Raw genomic sequence first — 12,152 nt, forward strand, 5'->3', positions numbered from 1 at the left:
GTGAGGTGTGGGCCTCTGTTCCATCCTTCCCCCTCACCCACAGCCCAACTGACAGATGCAGGCAGGACACAGGCTGGGAGCAGAGGCTTTGCTGCCTCAGTTCTCTGACAGGCTGGCCCCATCACCAGGCTATCTCAGCTGGAGCAGATGAGGGGAACAGAGGCTACCGTGCCAACGTGAAGTGGGGGAGCGGTTAATGGGGGGCCACAAGGCAGCCTGGGATGCTGGAGGACAGAGAACTAAGATATTTTGCTACGGGATTTGGGACAGAAGATCAACAGACTGGTTTAATCTAAATCAGTAAAGTCTGATACTAAATCCATCCAGGTCTATATTAAACTGGGTTTGGCCATTTTGAAACAAGAACGTAGACTGAACATCTATTCTGTTTTAGGTGTAGACTGGTTTCCAATCACTTATATTGGTTTATGTGCAATTTCTGTCCCTACCCATGAGAGAGCCAAAATGTAGTTCCACAATTGATTCTATTAGCTCTTCTAGATCCATAAGGATCAGGCCTTCAAATCATGTATTGTATTATGAATTCTAAACAAGGATCTGGGTTTTCCATTTCCCAAGGAAAAACTGCAAATGTTCCCTTTAACAGGGGGGAAAAAAGCAGATTTTTCATTTTAACAGAGATACTCATGGATTTTCAACTTTGGAAAGAACTCTTTGCAGGTTGGCAGACTTCTAGCCTGCAGGAGTTTTTTGCAAAAAGGTCAACAAACCCTAAGTCCTGTTCCTAGGAGCAGGGGGCAGGAGAAGGGGAATGGAGGGTCCTGAGACTTGCAGTCAGCCAGGGCTTGGTTTAGGCTCACTTTCCCTCCTCGAGCCTTTGAGGTAAGTGGGGCTTGCAGGAGACTGTGGGCTAGCTGAGGGAGTGGGGAGGTGTCCACAGGAAGCCCAATGTGGAGGGCTGGCCTGGTGCAATGACATGTGGATGAAGAGTTGCGTCCCACTGGGCTGGGCAGGAAGCTGCACATGGAAACATGGAGTCACACACCATCGGCCCATGTGGCCTCCATGGGCAGCTTCCCACTGGAGTGCTGGAAGCCCCACATGGAGGCATGGAGCCCACCCAGCCCAAGGGTGTTCAGCTCCCAGTCCACATACCATCAGGTTGGCCCAGCTAGCTCCATGCCTCTACATGGGACTTTTCCGCCATGGAGGCACAGAGCCCACCTGGCCCAATAGCACACAGCCCCTGCCCGTGGTGCCACAATCCGCATGAGTTGTCATAGAGCCATTCTGATTTGTTGCGAAAGTATGTGCCAGCAGGCCAGGTTGACTCTGTGCCATCATGTGCTCCCTCTGGGACTCAGCCAGAGGTGTGTGCCACCGGTGGCTCTGCCTGCTGTGGCCATGAATGCCCCGAGGGCTTGCTGCTGCTGAGCAACCTGCGGCTCTGCACCACAAACCCCACACCTGCTCACAAACCCCACATACTCCCCATACCCCCCCACACCCCCTCACAACCCGCCCACAAACCCCACATACTCCCATACCCACACCCCTCCACATCCACCCACAAACTGCGCACATACCCCACACATTCAAAAATCCCCCCGACGCACACCTCACACCTACCCCCAACCATACAAAGTATGTTATTTAGCTTAAAAATAAGTTATTTAGTTTAATTTGTAAAAAAATAAAAGTAATTAACTTTGCATACTTTTGAGTTTTCTGAGCGTAATTTTGAGTTTTCCTGCACATAATCCCCTGGGGTGTACAGAATGGTCTCAGCAGGAGCTCTGATTTTCCATGTTGAAAAACCCAAAATCAAATGCCAAAATATATAGGTATTTAGAATTTATTAGTGATTGAGGCACCGGCAGGCTTCCAAATTGCTTTAAAACTGTAAATATATCAATAAAACATTGTGTTCAACTGATATATATATAATATATATATAAAACACACACACACACAGCGGCCTTTCATTTAAATCACAGATTTGGGGTTTTTAATCAGAGAATTTGAGATTTCTTTTAATCAGAGAGAACTAGGATCACTGATTATAAATGACCAAAAAATGCTTCTGGTCAGGAGGCAGAATTTCCATTTTTTAAAGGAAATTCCAGTATGTTGATTGTTTTTTCCAGTCCTACTTGACTGAAAAAACTAAAATTTTGACATTTTCTCCAGGAAAAAATCCAATAAAATGTATTTTGGAATCCTGAAACACTTACTTTTGATAGCATCTGAACCTTTGAACTATCATTTAGATTCAATTTGTTTCCACTTTTATACTGTATTAATATATAGAGAGTATACCACAATTAATATTTTACAAGATAATTCTAAAACAAAATATTAATACTTTTCAATTGGAAAGTGTCATCATATTGGATACATTTCCATAAAACACTGTTTATGACAAAACTGCATTTTTTGATTGAAAAGTGTTTTGTCAAAGTTTTTCATTAAAGGAGAGGTAAAGAGGTCTGGTTTATCCAGACTGATCTTGAGCTCACAGTTTAGTCATCCAAGAAGAGATGTCAGATGGATAGATCACAATTATAGCTTGTAGAGAAGGTAACAAATTAAAGAGGTAGATCTGTGAATCATCTGCCAGGAGATGGTTGAATTTGTGTCTGCTGAGGTGATTATCCAGCGAGGAAGTGAAAAAGGAGAAGAGAGAACCAGTGAGAAAACCCTGTTAGAATTTATCTGAAACAAGTCTAAAGCTGTGCTGTAATCTATGAAATGGGAGGTTGTCTTAGGCTAGGTACAGACATTAAAAAAACCTCAAGGTGGATTGATCTAAGTTATGTGGTTTTCTGTAAGTGACATAGATCGGTAGCAAACAGAATACACATTTACCCTTTGGTTGTGGGGGCGGAGAGTGGAGGGGAGGGAAGAGGAAGAGGAAAATCTTAGGCTGGGTTCTGCCATTTTTAAATCAGTCTGTGCGCGCCAAACTTCATTTCTGTTATAGGGTATAGACTGGTATTGTGTGCCAAACTTCTGTTGGTTATGGGTATACACCAGTTTCTGATCATAAAAGTGTAATGTCTGTACCTAACTATATGCTCTTTGAGGACAAAAGAACAGAAAATGAATGTTTAAGTGAAAAGTGCATACATTTTAGAGATGAAGTAATTTTTTTCCCCACAGGAAAGAAAAGATCTGGTCTGAATGAAGGAAATGCACTGCTTTTGTCTCCAAATTACTGGAGATACTTTTATTCTGTAGGCTCATCTATATTTATTGATAAATAGAATAGCTGAAGGCATATTCTACAAAGATGGAGGAACAGAGGGGAAAAAAATGGAAAAAAAATCAGGTTTCTTATATAAAGTTTTCTATGATATTTACTACTCTTTAAAATGCAAAGTTGCTTTAAAACACCGATTAGAGCTAAGCCAGGATTTCCATTCCAATATAGGGAAAATGAGATCAAATTAATAAGAGTTAGGAAAAAAACCTAACCAGCAGACTTTATACACTAACTAGTTTGCTGTAAGAGACACATGGCTTATACAATTGCACACCCAGGACAGAGGTTTTATGAAGGTCAAAGATTCACTTAGTTAAATTACATATTGTTGGCCTGAACATTAGTTGTGCTGCAAAGCACTAAAAAAGACTTCAGTAATTTTTAATGCTTAAGTGAGGTCAATTTATAGATACTAAATACTTACATGTGTCCTGGTATCTTTAGTAACTATGTTTACATAACAAGCATGCTTGGGCTATCGCAGCACACTTAGAAAAGCACTATTATTTATTCAAAGATTTGAATTCCCCAGGAAGTCATAAGGGGCCAAATAGTATTTATACAGTTTTTCAAATGTATTTATGGCAGAACTTCAACTACTTTCCTATTAATGAAGTGTTCTGAGCAACTAGCTTTTCTTTCCATATCTAATCTTAGAAAGATTAATTTTCAAAAATTAGAAACAGGTGACACTAATGACTTCTGCATACTGCCAGGAGCTAAATGCAGTCTAAAATGAAAAAGATTTAAAAGTACATATAGGCAAATCAACAAGATTCACCAAGTGCAAATGTAGTTTTCATGATGATAGCTGCAAATACAAAAGGTTTACATAATAAACTTATCCTGTTCCAAATAAGAAGAGAGGCCAGCAAATATCTTTCATATAAAACACTTAGCACAGGGCTTTTTCCAGTACAAAGTTCTATGAAATAATAAGTACTCGCCTTCTTCCAAACAGGTCAGTATTGTGTCCTTATTGGCTTAACCAAATAGCTCCCCAACTGAAGGAACTTTGGCTATAAGGACTTTTGCACTTCTTTGAATCAATATCAAGGTAAGGATATTTTTAGTGAACACTATAAATAATAGAAAAACCTTAATTCTCAAGTGACAAGAACTACATAAAATTTTATTAGGCTTCCTAAATTCACAGTAGAGTCACAAGCATAATTTAGGGTGGCTATATTGACAAGGGAGCCCAAATTTTTCAATGCATGTAAAACTTATTACATATTACATTTTACACAGAGGTAGCCAGCCATGTTAGTTTAAAGTAAAGCATAAGGCGGGGTAGACTTACAAACTAACTAAATCAGGGATGCATAAGTTTTCATTAGCCTGAGTGAGCTCTGACTCATGAAAACTTGCGCATCCCTGATTTAGTTAGTTCATATTACATTGTAAATGCATGCATCCAGAATTTGAAATACACTATATGGTGGGTGTGGGAACATTTGCATTTGACATCCAAATAAAAGATAAGAATGGAGCTTGAGTTCAATGCCCTTTCTTGTGTTAAATTTCCATGTACTGGAAAACTAAAAGAGCTAGGCTTAGCTTTCCTTTGTGCAGCCCTGTGAAGCAATTCTTTAGTACACCCATATCCCGTTCACTCGCCAGGATTCAACACATTTCCCGCGTGATTAAATCACTAGGCCATCTCTGGGCAGTCGCAAGGGATTAATTTGAAAAACCTTGGACTCCCACCTAACTGCTGCTCCCTTTCATCATTCCAGGTGCTGCAGCAGCAGCCAACATCTCCAAGTTCCCCATCTCTCCTCCAGTCTCTGCTTTCTGCACCGATGGCAGAGGGAGCCTGCAGCCAGGGAGCTGAGGCTGGGGCTGAGATGACAATGCAGTATGCTGCAGCGATGGGTGCATGCACTGCAGTGAGAGACACTTATGTGACTTAGGGACCCCATAACACACACTGGTTTGGCCCACAAAGTGTGTGGCCCCTTCTGGTGCAGACTGGGCATACTGCCCCTGGCCACTTAAAAACTGGACAGCCCTGATGTACACCAAAACATTCCTGAACTATTTTATATAAGTATGTTGGGGAATTATCCGCAATATGTCCCTGTTCATCAGCAGTACAAGTAAAGTCTCACTGGTTGTGGTGAGCTCAGGATACAGATGCCAATATTTAAAAACTTTTTGAAGGACATTTACACAAATAAACCAATACCCAGTGAACCACTCTATCCTCAGCCATGGGACAGGCTACGTGCATGTGTTTGCAGATTGTTAGTACTTTATAGTCAATGATCACCTTGACAACCCTGGGAGATACTGGCAATAGGAGGATCCTTTCAGGTTGACAAACCAACAGAAAAAATATTTAAAATGGAGAAAGGTGACTCAGCTAAAGCCACAGAGAGGTTCATTGCCAGAGCGGCAAAAGAGAATGCAAGATGCTTTGGCCTGATGTTCTGGATTACAATAGTGACTTATGTTAGTATGTTTGTGCCAGAGGTTGCTTGGTCTGTGTAGTAGCAAATGAGACAGCTCAGCTTGAAGACTTGAGGAGGGAACTTGAACTAATGAGAGTGCTATGAACAGCAGCCTAAATGTAAGTGTACCTTACATGTACACACTGGTTTACAGTTTTCCCCAAGAAACTGAGAGGTTTATGATCATCTTTTTTATCAGTATCCAGGTGGAGGTTTGCATGGGGGAAGGGGGAGAAAGAGGCACAATGAGGAAACAAATGACAAATGTCCTTCAGTCAGCACAAGAGACAAACCATCAAGATCATCCCTCAACCCCCAGGAGAAAATGGACTGAATAGGGAATTAGACAAAAGCCTTAAATAGTAATATTAACAGCAACAACAACAATGCTAATGAATATACCACTCTATTAAAAGTATGATTTAATATATTATGAGATGTTGGATCTAGGCTTACTATAGCTATAACTTATTTTCCTTTGTTCCTCATTGCATCTCCCACAAGCAACAAATGAAAAATAGAGTGGGATACCATATTTGTTCACGGATACTATCTGGTCCAACTCTGGATTCCCTTTCTGACATAATTCTATTTCTCCATAGTCAATGAAAGTTTATTAAAGGTTATAAAGAAAATAAATGGTTCTCTGTAGTTAGGCTAGGGGATAAGTTTACTTTTGCTAATTGAGATGGAAAACTTTAGAGGCCCAATTCCCACCTTAGGCTGCTTACTAGATAGTTTGCCAATCTTTAAAGCTGTTACAACTAGGTTTGTGTGTACATGCCAGAAAAAATAGACATGGAATCTAACTGGAATAATCACAAATGCATTTTTTCCTTCCTTCTTCAAATTATAAGCTCTCTGATTGCCAAAACTATAGTTAAAATATATCTATCAAAATTTTATATAATCACCTCCATCATGATAATACCATGTACCTATCTGAAAGCAATCAGAGCAAGTTTAAGTCTATTGGACAAGATAGTTGAGAGATGCTTTATTCCATAAATAATTTATGGAACTGTCTAGGGAGGATTCTAAAAAGATTCTGTTGACACCAGTAAGAACTGTGCATTAGTGAATAAAAATAGTTGAAAACAATGCAGTCTTTTTGGATAATAGATCATTTTATTGTCTGTGATAAGTACTGCAAAGAAAACCAAAGAGACTTAAATTATTGGCTCAGTTTAGAAATTATAACATTGAACAAATCAAAGTCAAAGTATGAAAGCCCAGAACAATACTGGGAGATGAGAGGTCTGGTCAGGTTTTAGACAGACTATCCAAACAGCTGGAAAAGATGTTGATTCTCCTAGGGAAATTTGTAATGTATTAGACTCATGTTTTTGTGGAGCTATGGATTATCCTGAGGGGTTTGAAAGAAGGAATGTTTGCCAAGAAGTTAAGAATATTATCTGGAAAATGACAGTATTTTACTAGTTTTCCAATATAGCCAACAGCAGAACCTAAAGTACAAATAAAGAAATGTAACTGACGGACTGGTCAGAATTATAAAGATAACGTATTGTTTAAGTATCCAAATGTTTTCAAGCATATATTGAGAAGTCAGTATAGACTTTTCAAATAAAGAATATGAATGTGTTCATTTCTTCCTGCTGTTCACAGTGAGTCCTAATTCAATATCTTTAAAGTGATATAGTGGGAATAATATTTAACTATTTATAAAGCACTTATTGGCATACACTTTTACTAAGTAACTTAAGTTGAGACAGAGAATGAGAATTGGTTAATATTTACTGTATAGTATAGGTAGCAGTGAGTCCTAAATGAGTAAAATAATTCCTCCACAATTAAACTAGTAAGGTCAAAAGTCAGTCAACAATAGTCAGAGGTCAAAAGTCAGGCCACAATATTCATATACTTATATTTATTTTTATGGTTTTACAATATTTTTATTTTTCCAGTTTTATTAAACTAGTCATAGTGGAATATTTGGTCTGTTCTTTCAATTGCACATGGATTATTTAAGCCAGGAGTGATATACAGTATTTGTAGTAGGGTTGGGGTGTTGTTGTGATACTAAACAAAGTATACATGCAAAAAGTTACCAATAAACTTAGTAGTTTACGGAATTAATTCTAGGTAGAAGGGTAATATTAATCCTCATTGCTATTAGAAAGTTTTATTTATTAAGTAATCTAGGACTAGAATTTATGAGGGGGAAGTAGAACAGATATTATTGAAGCCACCAGTAATAAGCTAAAGAAGTTCCAGATATGGACACACCTTCAAATATTGGCAAATAATAAAAATTATTTGAGATCAAGTCCAGATTATTTCATGTCACAAGCATTCATTCATTTTCAGGTACAAGAAGGTAATGGCTATACTTTCCATTTTTATCCTGCTAAAATAAAACATCGTGCTGCTGTTATCCAGGGTGGCGTTGAGATAGTTACAAGAGAGGGAGAAGTTCCTAGAAACTGTTGGACTTTTCTCCACCATATTTTCTAATCCAGTTCAGAGCTGGTCTAGGTAGTTTAGTGGTTAAGACACCCACCTCCCCACTGTTTGGAGCACAAGTACAATTGAACTCATAGTACCAAGATGGAAAACTTTAGGGGAAGAGCAGAGCATAACCACAACCTTCACAGCCGGATTCTGCTCCCAGTACATTTAAAAGGAGTCTTGCCACTGATTTCACTTGGAGCAGGACAGGACTCTATAGAATAGTAATCAAGTTTGAATTCTTTGCAAACTTAACAATTTTAAGGTTAAACGATGAACACATCTAAACCTTCAGGGAATAATTTTGTTTAGGTTTTCAGTCCAAAAATGACAATCATAGTTTAAGCGGCACAGTTGAGCAGATCCAAAACACCAGTTTATACTCCAGTCCAGAATCCAAAATATAGCAGCCAACATAGAGGTATCCAGGGACCTTCAGATCAGTCCAAAGAATTTATGAAGACAAAAACAGCATTTACTTAATAATCATAAAAACTTACAAAAGCAAGTAAGATAAAGGCCAACATATTCATTATATTTATTGAGCCATGACATTCTGAGTGCATTCTGCAACAGTTCAGTTTCAGACTTAAAACTTGAACTGAACTTTAATCAAATCTTAAAAAAAAATTTGCTAATCAAATATAGAAAACAAAATCTGAATTCCCAATGAAAGTCATACACCAAGTACATAATCAGAATGTCTAAAGCTAGATAAGAAGAGATAAACCTACCATATTATCGTGCATATGACACCCTCAACTACAACATACACGTTGTTTTTGGAAAATAGAATACAGAGGGAAAAAAATACTTTCAAGTGTCCTGATAAAGTGTGTGACAAAGTAATTCCTCCTGGAAGCACTGCGTATTCAGAGTGTGTGGCATCAGGAACATCCTGGTATAGCAGACTGTCTCCCACACTTCCCAAGTTCCCAAGATTTCCTTGGTATCACACAAGGCTAGGCCCAGACCTTTGCAAAGGCAGTAGCAAGATTGTTACTTCTTTATTGTAACTAGTTCTTTATATAAAGTTCCTGTAAATAAAATGTGTTTTTCCACTACATAAGCCTTATCATGATACTGCCAACAGTTCACTTGCTGCTTCAGGCACAAGCTATAGTGCTCAGCCAATAGCTATGGCTGTGAGAAGGCTAAAATGAGACTCTGCCCCCCCAGTTTGCTAAGACGACACAAGCTGCAGTCAACTAGCAACTACATGGCATCCAGCATTTCCAGGAATGCTCCTTTTTCAGCAAAGAAACGCGCTTTCCCACTTAAAAGATCTTCCCTCCTGCCCCCGCAAAAAATTGGGTGCAAGGTATGTTATATATGAGTAAATATGGTATTAAAAAATCACTTTGTATTACCACATGAAAAGAAAGGAACACTTACATTGGCACACATTTCTTAACTTGTTTAGTGTAACTATTCTTTTGATACCCTTAAACTACACTCCAGTGCTGACACTTACAGGAGCAGAGGCATCTCTTCAGAATGAACAGTTTAAATCATTATGCTCAAATATTTCTCCTCCTTAGCAATATGAAGGATCTGTTTTAAAACATTAAACACATGATAAGTAGGGATCTACCCTATTCATGATTTTGCTTTTTTCAAAGAAACCGGAACAAAAGCAGTTTCCATGAACCCTACAAAAATGGCGATCCCTGTGATCCTGGTGTGGAATCACCAGAAAAAAAAAGTGCACAAAGAAAAGCATGGCGACCCTTCAGTCATATGACATGGATTCACCAAGAGAGATAGTGAGAGGCTGAATCAATGACAGAGGCTCAGTAAAGGCGCCAGTCAGGGAAGTGAGAGGGTTTTGGCACCATTTTTCTTTCAAAAAGCCAGCAGCAATGCAGACAATGCTGTCTAAAGATGAGTGACGGGAACTCCTCTAAAGCTAAGAACATTTCACCTATGGATTGTGTAAGGCAGTACCCTGCAGCTGCCTTGCATGCAGATGGTGGCAAATTATTCTGTTCATCATGCAATGCGACTCAATGTGGTGAGGAAAAACAGCACTGATTGCCATTTAGAGTCTGAACTGCACATGAAGCAAACGGCTGCTTCCAGGGCTGAAGGACAGAGCAAGAGACAAATAACTACAGCCTTGATGTTTAAAAGGGCCACTGAAACCAGTGCAAAAGCAGTACATTTGCGCTAGTTGAGGCATTCATGGCTGCAAAAGTCCCTCCACAGAAAACCGACAACCTTAAATTAAAGGAGTACTTGAAGACAAACGTGTCAAATGGTTTCCCACGTGAGAACAAGCTTTGACAAGACTATCTACCGGCAGTGATTGCTTCGCACATACAGTCTACAAAAGCTGCACTGGCAGAATATGAATCCATCTCAACTGTAGCAGATGAAGCCAAAAATCTTCAAGATAACTGTGTCTTGCACATTTTATTTGTGCCTGGGAGCTGGACAGATTGCGACCTGCTTATTTTTCAAGCAGAGTCAGCTCACCTCGTGTCCGTCAATTTTTCTACCACGGTGCAAGCTGTAGTGAAAGTTGCTGTAAACTAAGGCTTAGAATTTAACAAGATCTCAGAATTTCTGCCTGACAATTCCATGTATATCTCAAAGTTTTCTGTAATGTTCTCCAAGGAATGCTGCTCGCACAATTCATGTTACCTGCAATGCTCACATTCTGCCTTCTGCAAGTGACATTTGGTGCACACCGTTTCCCAATGTGGATAGCCTGGGGTCCTCCTTTTAAAAAAGCCTTCAAACATTGTCCAGGCCATAAGCTCTGGTACAGGGAATCTGTCAGCAATGAAAGTGGGAATCTACATGCAACTGAGCCACTTCCACCAGAACTAGTGCTTACAAGGTGGAATTTGTGGTTTAACATGGTTTGTTACCATGCCAAGAATATGGTGCACTACTGGCAATTTGTAAGCAAGGAGCTGGAAATCACACCCAACACAGTGCATGCTTAAACTATGTGACACTGAAGATCAAGTGATGTTTGTCACTGAATGTGTGATCCAGTTCATGGAGTTTCTAACGTGGTTTGAAAGCCAGCAGGTTGTGATCCGCCACACACACAACGAGCTGATGAATTTGATAAGTTGGGTTGAAGACATGTCATCACAACAGCTTTCAAATTATCAATATGAAAACCAGTGAACACAAGAACTGTTCCAGGCATTTTTAGTGCCGTTTGCATTTTGGACCCCAACCAGGTGCCTGTTCTGAGCTGTAACTCTCAGCTAGTGAAATCACTTCCCCGGATGGGGGAAAAAAGCATGACAATGAACATTCTACTTACGTGAACTTTGTCAAAGAGTGCCAGATGCCTGTGACTGTGTTTTGGGAGTCTGTTTGTGACTGGTTTCTACATCTTTGCAACCTGGCAAGATGCTGCCTTACCATTCCAAACAATTCAGTGGATACAGAGTGTGCAGTTTCAACATATGGACAAGTATTCACACTGAAGAGACAGAGGATGTCAGCTGCAAGTGCTGGTGGATGCTGCATACTAGCATTTAACAAGTAACATGAATTCTTTCTATTAAGGTTAGCATTATTTAGTTTGATGTGCGTCAATAATGCATCCAAAATCCTTCAGTTTAGGGAAAAGGGCTACTGTGCAACATTTGGCATTCAGCCATATTCAGCTAGCGTTATGCATGATTAATTTTATTTATAAAAATGTTAATTGCTTTATTGTGATATCTTAACATTCAGCGCACATTTTAGCCTTTTTTCCCCACCCCCACACACAAATATATTTAATATTTTCAAATATTCAGTTACTACCAATATTGCTTGTGATTAAACATACATTTCCTAAAATTGTTTCCTAAACTTGTTGTACAATGTCAATAAATAAAGTTAAGTTGATCCTAGTTTCAATACATATTGTGCATAGATTTATTTTCATAAGATATTTCAATGTATATTTGATTGCTTAGATTAATGAATGAATTATTTTTTTCTGTGGGCTTTCTGTGGGCCTATGACTTTTCCCTCACCTCAGCAGG

The 12,152-nt window shown here is 39.2% G+C and overlaps 1 protein-coding gene across 2 annotated transcripts in view; it reads right to left on the reverse strand.

Annotated features, from left to right (window-relative positions):
• The window catches only part of ARL15 (ADP ribosylation factor like GTPase 15), a 358,539-nt gene that overhangs the window by 90,430 nt on the left and 255,957 nt on the right, over positions 1-12,152 (reverse strand). Inside the window, exon 8 of one of the 2 annotated variants that reach the window (XR_003092511.1) lies at positions 2,481-2,603. The exons of the other annotated variant lie outside the window; for it this stretch is intronic. The gene's annotated coding sequence lies outside the window, so the exon portion shown is untranslated. The remainder of the gene's footprint in view (positions 1-2,480; positions 2,604-12,152) is intronic. 2 annotated transcript variants of the gene reach the window in all.

Source organism: Alligator sinensis, unplaced genomic scaffold (genome assembly GCF_000455745.1).
Source record: "Alligator sinensis unplaced genomic scaffold, ASM45574v1 scaffold573_1, whole genome shotgun sequence".
Lineage (NCBI taxonomy): Eukaryota > Metazoa > Chordata > Crocodylia > Alligatoridae > Alligator > Alligator sinensis.